We start from the raw sequence: 12,398 nt of genomic DNA, 5'->3' as shown, positions 1-12,398 counted from the left end.
ACAGTAGGGGGTAGAACCAAGCCCTTTTCATTTCCAGCTGTGGGGGCAGGTAGCCTGGGGCAGATTTTCAAGCCCATCTCGCCCTCTGCCTGGAAATGGACTCAGGGCTATTGGAGGGGTAGGGCATGGTGGGAGTGAGACCAGCCCTTTGGTTTGTGTGGGAGCTGGGTGAGGCCTGTGCTTGCTGACTTTCCCCCACTTCCCTGACAACCTGCATGACTCAGCAGAGGCAGCCATAATCCTCCTAGGTACACAATTCCAGTGACCTGGGAATCTCACCCACATCCCCCACAGCAGCCACAGCAAGTCCTGCCCAAGGAGAGTCTGAGCTCAGACACACCTAACCCCACCCTCTCCTGATGGTCCTTCCCTACCCACCCCGGCAGTGGAAGGCAAAAGACATATAATCTTGGGAGTTCTAGGGTGATGCCTACCACAAGTTCCTCACCATACTACCACAGCTGATGTTCTCTGGAAAGCGCCACCTCCTGGCAGGATACCAACCAGCACAAAAATAGAGCATAAACCACCAAAGCTAAGAATGCTTATGGAGTCCATTGCACCCCAAGCCCCACCACCTCCACTGGAACAGGCGCTGGTATCCAAGGCTGAGAGACCCACAGATGGTTCACATCGCAGAACACTGTGCAGACAACCACCAGTACCATCCCAGAGCTGGGTGACTAGACAGAGAAGAGACAACAATCACAGCAGTTCAGCTTCCAGGAAGCCACATCCATAGCAAAAGGGGGAGAGTGCTACATTAAGAAAACACCCTGTGGAACAAAAGAATCTGAAAAACTGCCTTCAGCCCTAGACCTTCCCTGTGACAGAGCCTACCCAAATCAGAAGGAATCAGAAAACCAATGCTGGTTATATAGCAAAGTGAGGCTCTTCAGCACCCTCAGAAAATCACACTAGTTCACCAGCAATGGATCCAAACCAAGAAGAAATTCCTGAAAAAGAATTCAGGAGGTTAGTTATTACCTGAAAAAGAATCCAGGTTAGTTATTAAGCTAATCAGGGAGGAACCAGAGAAAGGCAAAGCCAAATGCAAGGAAATCCAAAGAATGATACAAGAAGTAAAGGGAGAAGTATTCAAGGAAATAGATAGCTGAAAGAAAAAAAACAATTCAGGAAACTTTAACACACTTTTAGGAATGTGAAATGCTAGGCTGGGCATGGTGTCTCATGCCTGTAATCCCAGAACTTTGGGAGGCCTAGGTGGGTGGATCACAAGTTCAAGAGATTGAGACCATCCTGGCCAACATGGTGAAACCCCGTCTCTATTAAAAATACAAAAATTAGCTGGGCGTGGTGGTACACACCTGTAGTCCCAGCTACTTGGGAGGCTGAGGCAGGAGAATCGCTTGAACCCAGGAGGTGGAGGTTGCAGTGAACCGAGGTCATGCCACTGCACTCCAGCCTGGTGGCAGAGCAAGACTCCATCTCAAAAAAAAAAAAAAAAGTGAAATGCTCTGGAAAGTCTTACCAACAGAATTGAACAAGTAGAAGAAAGAAATTTAGAGATGGAAAACAAGGTCTTTGAATTACCCCAATCCAACAAAGACAAAGAAAAAAGAAGAAAATAGAAACAAAGCCTCCAAGAATTCTGGGTTATGTTAAACAACCAAACCTAAGAATAATTGATGTTCCCAAGAAATAAGACAATTCTAAAAGCTTGGAAAACATATTTGGGGAACTAATTGAGGAAAACTTCCCCGGCCTTGCTAGAGACCTAGACATCCAAATCCAAGAAGCACAAAGAACACCTGGGAAATTCATCACAAAAAGATCTTCACTAGGCACACTGTCATCAGGTTATCCAAAGTTAAGATGAAGGAAAGAATCTTAAGAGCTATGAGACAAAAGCACTAGGTAACCTATAAAGGAAAACCTATCAGATTAACAGCACATTTCTCAGCAGAAACCCTACAAGCTAGAAGGGTTTGCGGTTGGGGCCGTATCTTCAGCCTCTTCAAACAAAACAATTATCAGCCAAGAATTTTGTATTCAGAAAACTAAGAATCATATATGAAGGAAAGATGGTCTTTTTCAGACAAACAAATGCTGACAGAATTCACCATTACCAAGCCACCACCACTACTAACTGCTGAAAGGAGCACTAAATCTTGAAACAAATCCCAGAAACACAACAAAACAGAACCTCTTTAAAGAATAAATCACGCAGGACCTATAAAACTAAAATACAAGTTAAAAAGCAAAAACAAAAAAGAAAAAAACAAAGTATACAGGCAACAAAGAGCATGATGAATGCAACTGTATCTCACATTTCAATACTAACATTGAATGTAAATGGCCTAAACATTCCACTTAAAAGCTACAAAACCACAGAATGGATAAGAGCTCACCAATCAACAATGTGCTCCCTTCAGGGGACTCACCTAACACATAAGGACTCACATAAACTTAAAGTAAAAGGGTGGAAAAGGCATTTCATGCAAATGGACATCAAAAGTGAGCAGGGGCAGCTATTCTTATATCAGACAAAACACACTTTAAAATGGTTAAAAGAGACAAAGAGGGACATTATATAATGGTAAAACACCTTGTCCAACAGGAAAATATCATAATCCTAAACATATATGCACCTAACACTGGAGCTCCCAAATTTATAAAACAATTTCTAGTAGACCTAAGAAATGAGATAGACAGAAATGCAATAATAGTGGGGGACTTCAATACTCCACTGACAGCACTACACATGTCATCAAGACAGAAAGTCAACAAAGAAACAATGGATTTAAACTACACCTTGAAACAAATGGACTTAACAGATATATAGAAAATATTTCATCTGACAACCAAAGAATATATATTCTATTCAACAGGGCATGGAACTTTCTCCAAGACAGCCCATATGATAGGCCATAAAATGAGCCTCAATAAATTTGAGAAAACTGAAATTATATCAAGCACTCTCTCAGACCACAGTGGAATAAAACTGGAAATCAACACCAAGAGGAACCTTCAAAACCATGCAAATACATGGAAATTAAATAACCTGCTCCTAAATGAGCATTGGGTAAAAAACAAAATCAAGATGTAAATTTAAAAATTATTCAAACTGAAAGACAATGACACAACCTATCAAAACCTCTGGGATAGAACAAAGGCGCTGCTAAGAGGAAAGTTCATACTCCTAAACACCTGCATCAGAAAGACTGAAGGAGCACAAACTGACATTCTGAGGTCATACCTCAAGGAACTAGAGAAACAAGAACAAACCAAACCCAAACCCAGCAGAAGAAAGGAAATAACCAAGATCAGAGCAGAACTAAATGAAATTAAAACAATAAAAAATACAAAAGATAAATGAAACAAAGAACTGGTGCCTTGAAAAGATAAATAACACTGATAGACCATTAGCAAGATTAACCAAGAAAAGAAGAGAGAAAATTCAAGTAAACTCACTAAGAAATGAAACAGGAGACATTGCAACTGACACCACTGAAATACAAAAGATCATTCAGGCTACTATGAACACCTTTACACACATAAACTAGAAAACCTAGAAGAGATGGATAAATTCCTGAAAAAATACAACCCTCCTAGCTTAAATCAGGAAGAATTAGATACCCTGAACAGACCAATAACAAGCAGCAAGATTGAAATGGTAATCTAAAAATTATCAACAAAAAAAAGTCCAGGACCTGAGAGATTCAAGCAGAATTCTACCAGACATTCAAAGAAGAATTGGTATCAATCCTTTTGACAGCATTTCACAAGATAAAGAAAGAAGGAACCCTCCCTAGTTCATTCTATGAAGCCAGCATCACCCTAATACCAAAACCAGGAAAGGACACAACCAAAAAACTACAGACTGATATCCTTGATAAACATAGATGCTAAAATCCTTAACAAAATACTAGCTAACTGAATCCAGCAATATATCAAAAAGATAATCCACCATCATCAAGTGATTTCATACCAGGGATGCAGGGATGGTTCAAAATACATAAGTCAATAAATGTAATACATCATCTAAACAGAATTAAAAACAAAAATCACATGATCATCTCAATAGATGCAGAAAAAGCATTTGACAAAATCCAGCATCCCTCTATGAATAAAACTCTCTGCAAAATTGGCATACAAGGGACATACCTTAATGTAATAAAAGCCAACTGTGACAAACCCACAGCCAACATTATACTGAATGAGGAAAAGTTTAATGCATTCCCTCTAAGAATGGGAACAAGACAAAGATGTCCATTCTCACCACTCCTCTTCAACATAGTACTGGAAGTTCTAGCCAGAGAAATCAGACAAGAAAAAGAAAAGGGCATCCAAATCAGTAGAGTGGAAGTCAAACTGTCACTGTTTACAGGAGAAAACTTCAGTCCCTGAAAACTCTAAGGACTCCTCCAGAAAGCTCATAAAACTGATAAAAGAATTCAGCAAAGTTCCTGGATACAAGATTAATGTACACAAATTAGTAGCTCTGCTATACACTGACAGCGACCAAGTGGAGAATCAAATAAAGATCTCAACCCTTATTATAATAGCTGAAAAAAAAAGCAAGCTTAGGAATATACCTAACCAAGGAGTTAAAAGACCTCTGCAAGGAAAACTACAAAACATTGCTGAAAGTAATCACAGATGACATGAAGAAATGGAAATACATCCCATGCTCATCGATGTGTAGAATCAATATTGTGAAAATGACTATACTGCCGAAAGCAATCCACAAATTCAATGCAATTCCCATCAAAATACCACCATCATTCCTCACAGAATTAGAAAAAAACAATTCTAAAATTCACATGGAACCAAAAAAGAGCTCACATGGCCAAAGCAAGACTAAGCAAAAAGAACAAATCTGGAGGTATCACAATATCTGATTTCAAACTGTACGGCCATAGTCACCAAAACATTGTGGTACTGGTATAAAAATAGGCATATAGACCAATGAAATAAAATAGAGAACCCAGAAATAAACCCAAATACTTACAGCCAACTGATCTTTGACAAAGCAAAAACATAAAGTAAGGAAAGGACACCCTTTCCAACAAATGGTGCTGGGATAATTGGCTAGCCACATATAGGAGAAAAACTAGATCCTCGTCTCTCACCTTATACAAAAATCAACTCAAGATGGATTAAAGACTCAAACTTAAGACCTGAAACTATGAAAATTCTAAAAGATAACATTGGAAAAACCCTTCCAGACATTGGCTTAGGCAAGGATTTCATGATCAAGAACCCAAAAGAAAATGCAGTAAAAACAAAGATAAATTGCTGAAGCCTAATTAAACTGAAGAGCTTTTGCACAGCAAAAGGAACAGTCAGCAGAGTAAACAGACAATCCTCAGCCAGAGAAAATCTTCACAGTCTATACACCTGACAAAGGACTAATATCCAGAATCTATAATAACTCAAATCGGTAAGAAAATAACAAAATCACATCAAAAAGTGGGCTAAGGACACGAATAGACAATCCTCAAAAGAAGACATACAATTGGCCAACAAACATATGAAAAAATGCTCAACATCACTAATGATCAGGGAAATGCAAATCAAAACCACAACGCAATACCACCTTACTTCTGCTAGAATTGCCGTAATCAAAAGATCAAAAAACAGTAGATGTTGGCGAGGATGTGGTGAACAGGGAACACTTCTACACTGGTGGTGGGAATGCAAACTAGTACAGCCACTATAAAAAACAATATGAAGATTCCTTAAAGAACTGAAAGTAGAATTACCATTTGACCCAGCAATTCCACTACTGGGTATCTATCCAGAGGAAAAAAAAGTCATTACTCAAACAAGATACTTGCACACGCATGTTTATAGCAGCACAATTCACATTCACAAAATCGTGGAACCAACTCAAATGCCCATCAATCAATGAGTAGATGAAGAAACTTGGTATATATACATGATGGAATACTACACAGCCATAAAAAGGAATGAATTAACAGCATTTGCAGTGACCTGGATGAGATTGGAGACTATTATTCTAACTTAAGTAACTCAGGAATGAGAAAACCAAATGTTGTATGTTCTCACTGATATGTGGGATCTAAGCTATGAGGATGCAAAGGCATAAGAATGATACAATGGAATTTGGGGAGTTGGGGGAATTAGTGGGAAGGGGGCGAAAGATAAGACTACAAATATGGTGCAATGTATACTGCTCAGGTGATGGGTGCACCAGGATCTCACAAATCACCACTAAAGAACTTACTCATGTAACCAAATGCCACCTGTACCCCAATAATTTATGGAAAAATTTTAAAAAGATGTACAAAAATATATTTACACTATCCCATCATCTATTGAGTGCAATGGCATGATGTCTAAAGAAAAGTACATACCTTAATGAAAGAATACTTTATTGCTAAGAAATGCTAATGATCATCTGAGCCTTCAATGAGTCATAAACTTTTTTACTGTTGGAGGGTCTTGCCTCAATGTTGATCACTGCCTACTGATCAGGGTAGTGGTTGTTGAAGGTTAGAGTGGCTGTGGCAAAATCTTAAAATAATGCAACAGGGCCAGGCACAGTGGTTCACACCTGTAAACCCAGCACTTTGGGAGGCCAAGTCAGGAGGATCACCTGAGCTCAGGAGTTCAAGACCAGCCTGGACAACATGGCAAAGCCCATCTCTACAAAAAATATAAAAATTAGCTGAATGCAGCGGCACATGCCCGTAGTCCCAGCTACTTGGGAGGCTGAGGCAGGAGAATGAATTGAGCCTGGGAGGTGGAATTTGCCGTGAGTCATGATGGCATGACTGCACTCCAGTATGGGCAACAGTGAGTCACTGTCTCAAAACTAGTAGTAGTAGTAGTAATAATAATAATAATAATAATAATGATGCAATAGTTTAGTTTGTCACACTGGTTGACTCTTCCTTTTATAAAAGATTTTACTGCAGCATGCAATGTTATTTGATAGCATTTTACCCACAGTAGAACTTCTTTTAAAATTGGGGTTAAAAACAACACGGTACTTGTATTAATTCATTTTCATACTGCTATAAAGAAATGCCTGAGACTGGGTAATTTATAAAGGGAAGTTTTAATCAGCTCACAGTCCCATAGGCTTAACAGGAAGCATGGCTGGGAAGCCTCAGGAAACGTACAATTATGGCAGAAGGTGAAGGGGAGGCAAAAGCATGTCTTATATGACTGCAGGTGAAAGAAGAGTTGCAAAGGGAGAACTTTCAAACACTGTTAAAACCATCAGCTCTCATGAGAACTCCCTCACTATCATGAGAACAGAATGCAGGAAACCACGCCCATGATCCAATCACCTTCCACTGGGTCCCTCCTTCCACATGTCGGGATTACAATTCAAGATGAGATTTTGGTGGGGAACACAGAGCCAAACCTTATGATGCCACCCCCAGCCCCTCCCAAATCTCACGTCCCTTTCACATTTCAAAACCAGTTATGCCTTTCCAACATTCCCCCAAAGTCTTAACTCATTACAGCATTAACACAAATGTCCAAGTCCAATGTCTCATCCGAGACAAGTTTTTCCCACCTATGACCCTGTAAAATAAAAAACAAGTTAGTTACATCTAAGATACAATGATGGTGCAGTCATTGCATAAATGTTCCCATTTCCAAATGAAAGAAATTAGCCAAAACAAAGGGGCTATAGTCTCCATGCAAGTCTGAAATCCAATGAGGCAGTCTTTAAATCTTAAAGCTCCAAAATTATCTCCAAAATGATTTCCATGTCTCACATCCAGGGCACACTGATGCATGGGGTGGGCTCCCCCAGTCTTGAGCAGCTCTGCCCCTGTAGCTTAGCAGGGTACAGCCCCTACAGCTGCTTTTACAGTCTGGCATTGAGTGTCTGCAACTTTTCCAGGTGTACAATATAAGCTGTCAGTGGATCTGCCATTCTGGGGTCTGGAGGATGGTGGCCCTTTTTTCACAGCTCCAGCAGGCAGTGCCCCAGTGTGGACTCTGTGTGGGGGCTCCAACACCACATTTGCCTTCTGCACTGCCCTAGCAGAGGTTCCCCATGAGGGGTCCACTGCTGCAACAGACTTCTGCCTGGACATCTGGGCATTTCCATACATCCTTTGAAATCTAGGCATAAATTCCCAAAGCTCAGCTCTTGTATTCTGTGCACCCACAGGCTCAACACCACTTGGAAGCTGCCAAGGCTAAGCAATGGCCCAAGCTATACCTTTTAGCCATGACTGGAGCTGGAGCAACTGGGATGCAGGGCACTAATCCTAAGGCTGCAGAGCAGAGGAGCCCTGAGCCTGGTGCACAAAGCCATTTTTCCCTCCTAGACCTCTGGGCCTGTGATGTGAGGGGCTTCCTCAAAGGTCTCTAACATGCCCTGGAGACATTTTCCCCATTGTCTCTGATATTAACATTCAGCTCCTCATTACTTATGTAAGTTTCTGCAGCCTACTTAAATTCCTCCCCAGAAAATTAGTTTTTCTTTCCCATCACATGGTCAGGCTGCAAATTTTCCAAACCTTTATGCTCTGCTTCCCTTTTAAACATAAGTTCCAATTTCAAACCATCTCTTTGTGAACACATAAAACTGAATGCTTTCAGAGTAATCCAAGCCACCTCTTGGATGCTTTGCTGCTTAAAAATTTCTTCTGCCAGATACCCTAAATCATCTCTCTCAAGTTTAAAGTTCCATAGATCTCTAGGGCAGGGGCAAAATGCTGCCAGTCTCTTTGCTAAAGCATAGCAAGAGTCACCTTTACTCTAGTTCCCAACAAGTTCCTCATCTCCATCTGAGACCACCTCCACCTGGAATTCATTGTCCATATCACTATCAGCATTTTGGTCAAAGCCATTCAACAAGTCTCTAGGAAGCTCCAAACTTTCCCACACCATCCTGTCTTCTTCTGAGCCCTCCAAACTATTCCAACCTCTGCCTCTTACCCAGTTGCAAAGTCACTGCCACATTTTTGGTTATCTTTATAGCAGTACCCCACTCTACTGGTATCAATTCTCTGTATTAGTGTGTTTTCACACTACTATAAAGAAATGCTTGAGACAGGGTAATTTATAAAGGAAAGAATTTTAATTGACTCATAGTTCCACAGGCTTAAGAAGAAGCACAGCTAGGAAGCCTCAGGAATCTTACAATCATGGTGGAAGGCAAAGGGGAAACAAAGCATGTCCTACATGGTAGCAAGCAAGAGAGAAAAGCTGGGAAGGGGGAACTTGCAAACACTTTTAAAACCATCAGCTCTCACAAGAACTCCCTCACTATGATGAAAACAGCCTGAGAAACTGCCCCCCATGATCCCATCACTTCCCACCAGGTCTTTCTTGTGCTGTTCTTCTGATAGTGAATGAGTCTCATGAGATCTGATGGTTTTAAAAATGGGAGCTTCCCTGCACAAGCTCTCTTTTTGCCTATCACCATCCATGTAAGATGTGACTTGCTCCTCCTTGTCTTCTGCCATGATTGTGAGGCCTCCCCAGCCACATGGAAATGTAAGTCCGTGAAACCTCTTTTTCTTCCCAGTCTCAAGTATGTCTTTATCAGCAGTGTGAAAATGGACTAATACATAGAGATTGGGTGATTTATAAGAAAAGAAGTTCAATTGACTCACAGTTCTGCATGGCTGGGGAGGCCTCAGGAAGCTCACAATTATGGCAGAAGGCACCTCTTCACAGGACAGCAAGAGAAAGCATGAGTGCCAAGCAAACAGGGAAAAGCCCCTTATAAAGCCATCAGATTTCATAAGAACTCACTGACTATAACAAGAACAGCATGGGGGTAACCACCCCCATGATGCAATTACCTCCTACTTGGTCAACATGTGGGGATTATAGGAACTACAATTCAAGATGAGATCTGGGTGGGGACAGAGCCAAACTATATCAAACAGAAAACCAAATACCACATGTTCTCACTTATAAGTGGGAGCTTGTTGCGGGAAGTCACGGACCCCAAATGGAGGGACCGGCTGAAGCCATGGCAGAAGAATGTGAATTGTGAAGATTTCATGGACATTTATTAGTTCCCCAAATTAATACTTCTATAATTTCTTATGCCTGTCTTTACTGCAATCTCTAAACGTAAATTGTAAAGATTTCATGGACACTTATCACTTCCCCAATCAATACCCTTGTGATTTCCTATGCCTGTCTTTACTTTAATCTCTTAATCCTATCAGCTGAGGAGGATGTATATCACCTCAGGACCCTGTAATAATTGCATTAACTGCACAAATTGTACAGCATGTGTGTTTGAGCAATATGAAATCTGGGCACCTTGAAAAAAAGAACAGGATAACAGCAGTGTTCAGGAAACAAGAGAGATATCCTTAAACTCTGACTGCCAGTGAGCCGGGTGGAACAGAGCCATATTCCTCTTCTTTCAAAAGCAAAGGGGAGAAATATTGCTGAATTCTTTTTCTCAGCAAGGAACATCCCTGAGAAAGAGAATGTGCACCTGGGAGTGGGTCTCTGAACTGGCACCCCCAGGCGTGGCCATCTCTTATGGTTGAGACTGCAGGGGTGAAATAGACCCCAGTCTCCCATAGCACTCCCAGGCTTACTAGGAAGAGGAAATTCCCACCTAATAAATTTTGGTCAGACCAGTTATCTCAAAACCCTGTCTCCTGATATGATGTTATCAATGACAATGGTGCCTGAAACTTCATTAGCAATTTTAATTTTGCCCCGGTCTTGTGGTCCTGTGATCTTGCCCTGCCTCCATTTGCCTTGTGATATTCTATTACCTTGTAAAGTACTTGATGTCTGTTACCCACACCTATTTGCACACTCCCTCCCCTTTTGAAACTCCCTAATAAAAACTTGCTGGTTTTTGCAGCTTGTGGGGCATCACGGAACCTACCGACATGTGCTGTCTCCCCCAGATGCCCAGCTTTAAAATTTCTCTCTTTTGTACTCTGTTCCTTTATTTCTCAAGCCAGCTGACACTTAAGGAAAATAGAAAAGAACCTATGTGACTATCGGGGCAGGTTCCCCGATAGGAGCTAAATAATAAGAACTTATGAACACAAAGAAGGATACAACAGACGCTAGAGTCTACTTGAGTGGGGAGAGTGGGAGGAGGGGCAGAAAAGATAATTATTGGGTACTGAGCTCAATACATGGGTGATGTAATAATATGGACAACAAACCACCATGACACGTTTATCTGTATAACAAACATTCACATGTACCCTCAAACCTAAAATTTAAAAATCAGTGAATAAATAAAACTGAGGTCAATTCTCTCAAACTCTGCCACTGCTTTATCAACTAAACTTATGCCATAGTCTAAATCCTTTGTTGTCACTTCAACGATGTTCATAGGATCTTCACCCATCTCAAGAAACCACTTGCTTTGTGCATCTGCAAGAAGCAACTCCTCATTCACTTGAGTTTTATGAGATTGAAACAATTTATTCACATCTCCAGCTCTTCTTCCAATTCTAGTTCTCTTGTTATTTCTACCACATATGCAGTTACTTCCTCCACTGAAGTCTTGCACCTCTTGAAATCATCCATGAGAGTTTGAATCAACTTCTAAATTTCTGATAATATTGATGTTTTGTCCTCCTCCCATGAATCACAAATGTTCTTAATAGCATCTGGAGTGGTGAATCCTTTCCAGAAGATTTTCAATTTACCCAGATCCATCAGAGGAATCACTATATATTGCAGCTATAACCTTCTGAAATATATTTCTAAAATAACAAAGCTTAAAAGTCAAGACTACTTCTTGGTCCAAGGGCACAGATGGATATTGTGTTAGGAGGCATGAAAAAAATATTCACTTCCTGCACGTCTCTATCACAGTTCATGGGTGACCAGGTGAATTGCCCATGAGCAGTAATTTTTTGAAGGGAATCTTTTTTCTAAGTACAAGATCTCAACAGTGGGCTTAAAACATTCAGTAATCGATGCTGTAAACAGATGTGCTGTCATCCAGGCTTTGTTGTTGCATGTATAGAGGATTGGTGAGATCTGTTTACCTTAGTTTTTAAGGGCTGTGGTGTTTTTAGAATGGTAAATGACCATTGGCTTCAAGTTAAAGTCACCAGCTGCATTTGCCTCTAATAAGAGAGTCAGCCTGTTCTTTGAAGCCAGGCATTGAGTCTCTTCTTTAGCTATGAAGGTTTTAGATGGCATCATCTTCCAATAGAAGGCTGTTTAGTCTACATTGAAAATCACTGTTTAATGTAGCCACCTTCATCAATTATCTTAGCAGGACCTTCTGCATAACATACTGCAGCTTCTCCATCAGCACTTGCTGCTTTACCTGGAACTTTTATGTTTTTTACTTAAACATCATGAACTAAATTATTCTTCTGGAACTTCCTCACCTCTCTCATCCTTCACAGACTTGAAGAGAGGAAGGGCCTTGCTCTGGATGAGGCTTTGGTTTGAGGGAATGTTGCAGCTGGTTTTATTGAGCC

The sequence above is a fragment of the Gorilla gorilla genome, chromosome 9 (genome assembly GCF_029281585.2).
Source record: "Gorilla gorilla gorilla isolate KB3781 chromosome 9, NHGRI_mGorGor1-v2.1_pri, whole genome shotgun sequence".
NCBI lineage: Eukaryota > Metazoa > Chordata > Mammalia > Primates > Hominidae > Gorilla > Gorilla gorilla.
Note: the sequence above shows the minus strand (reverse complement) of the source record.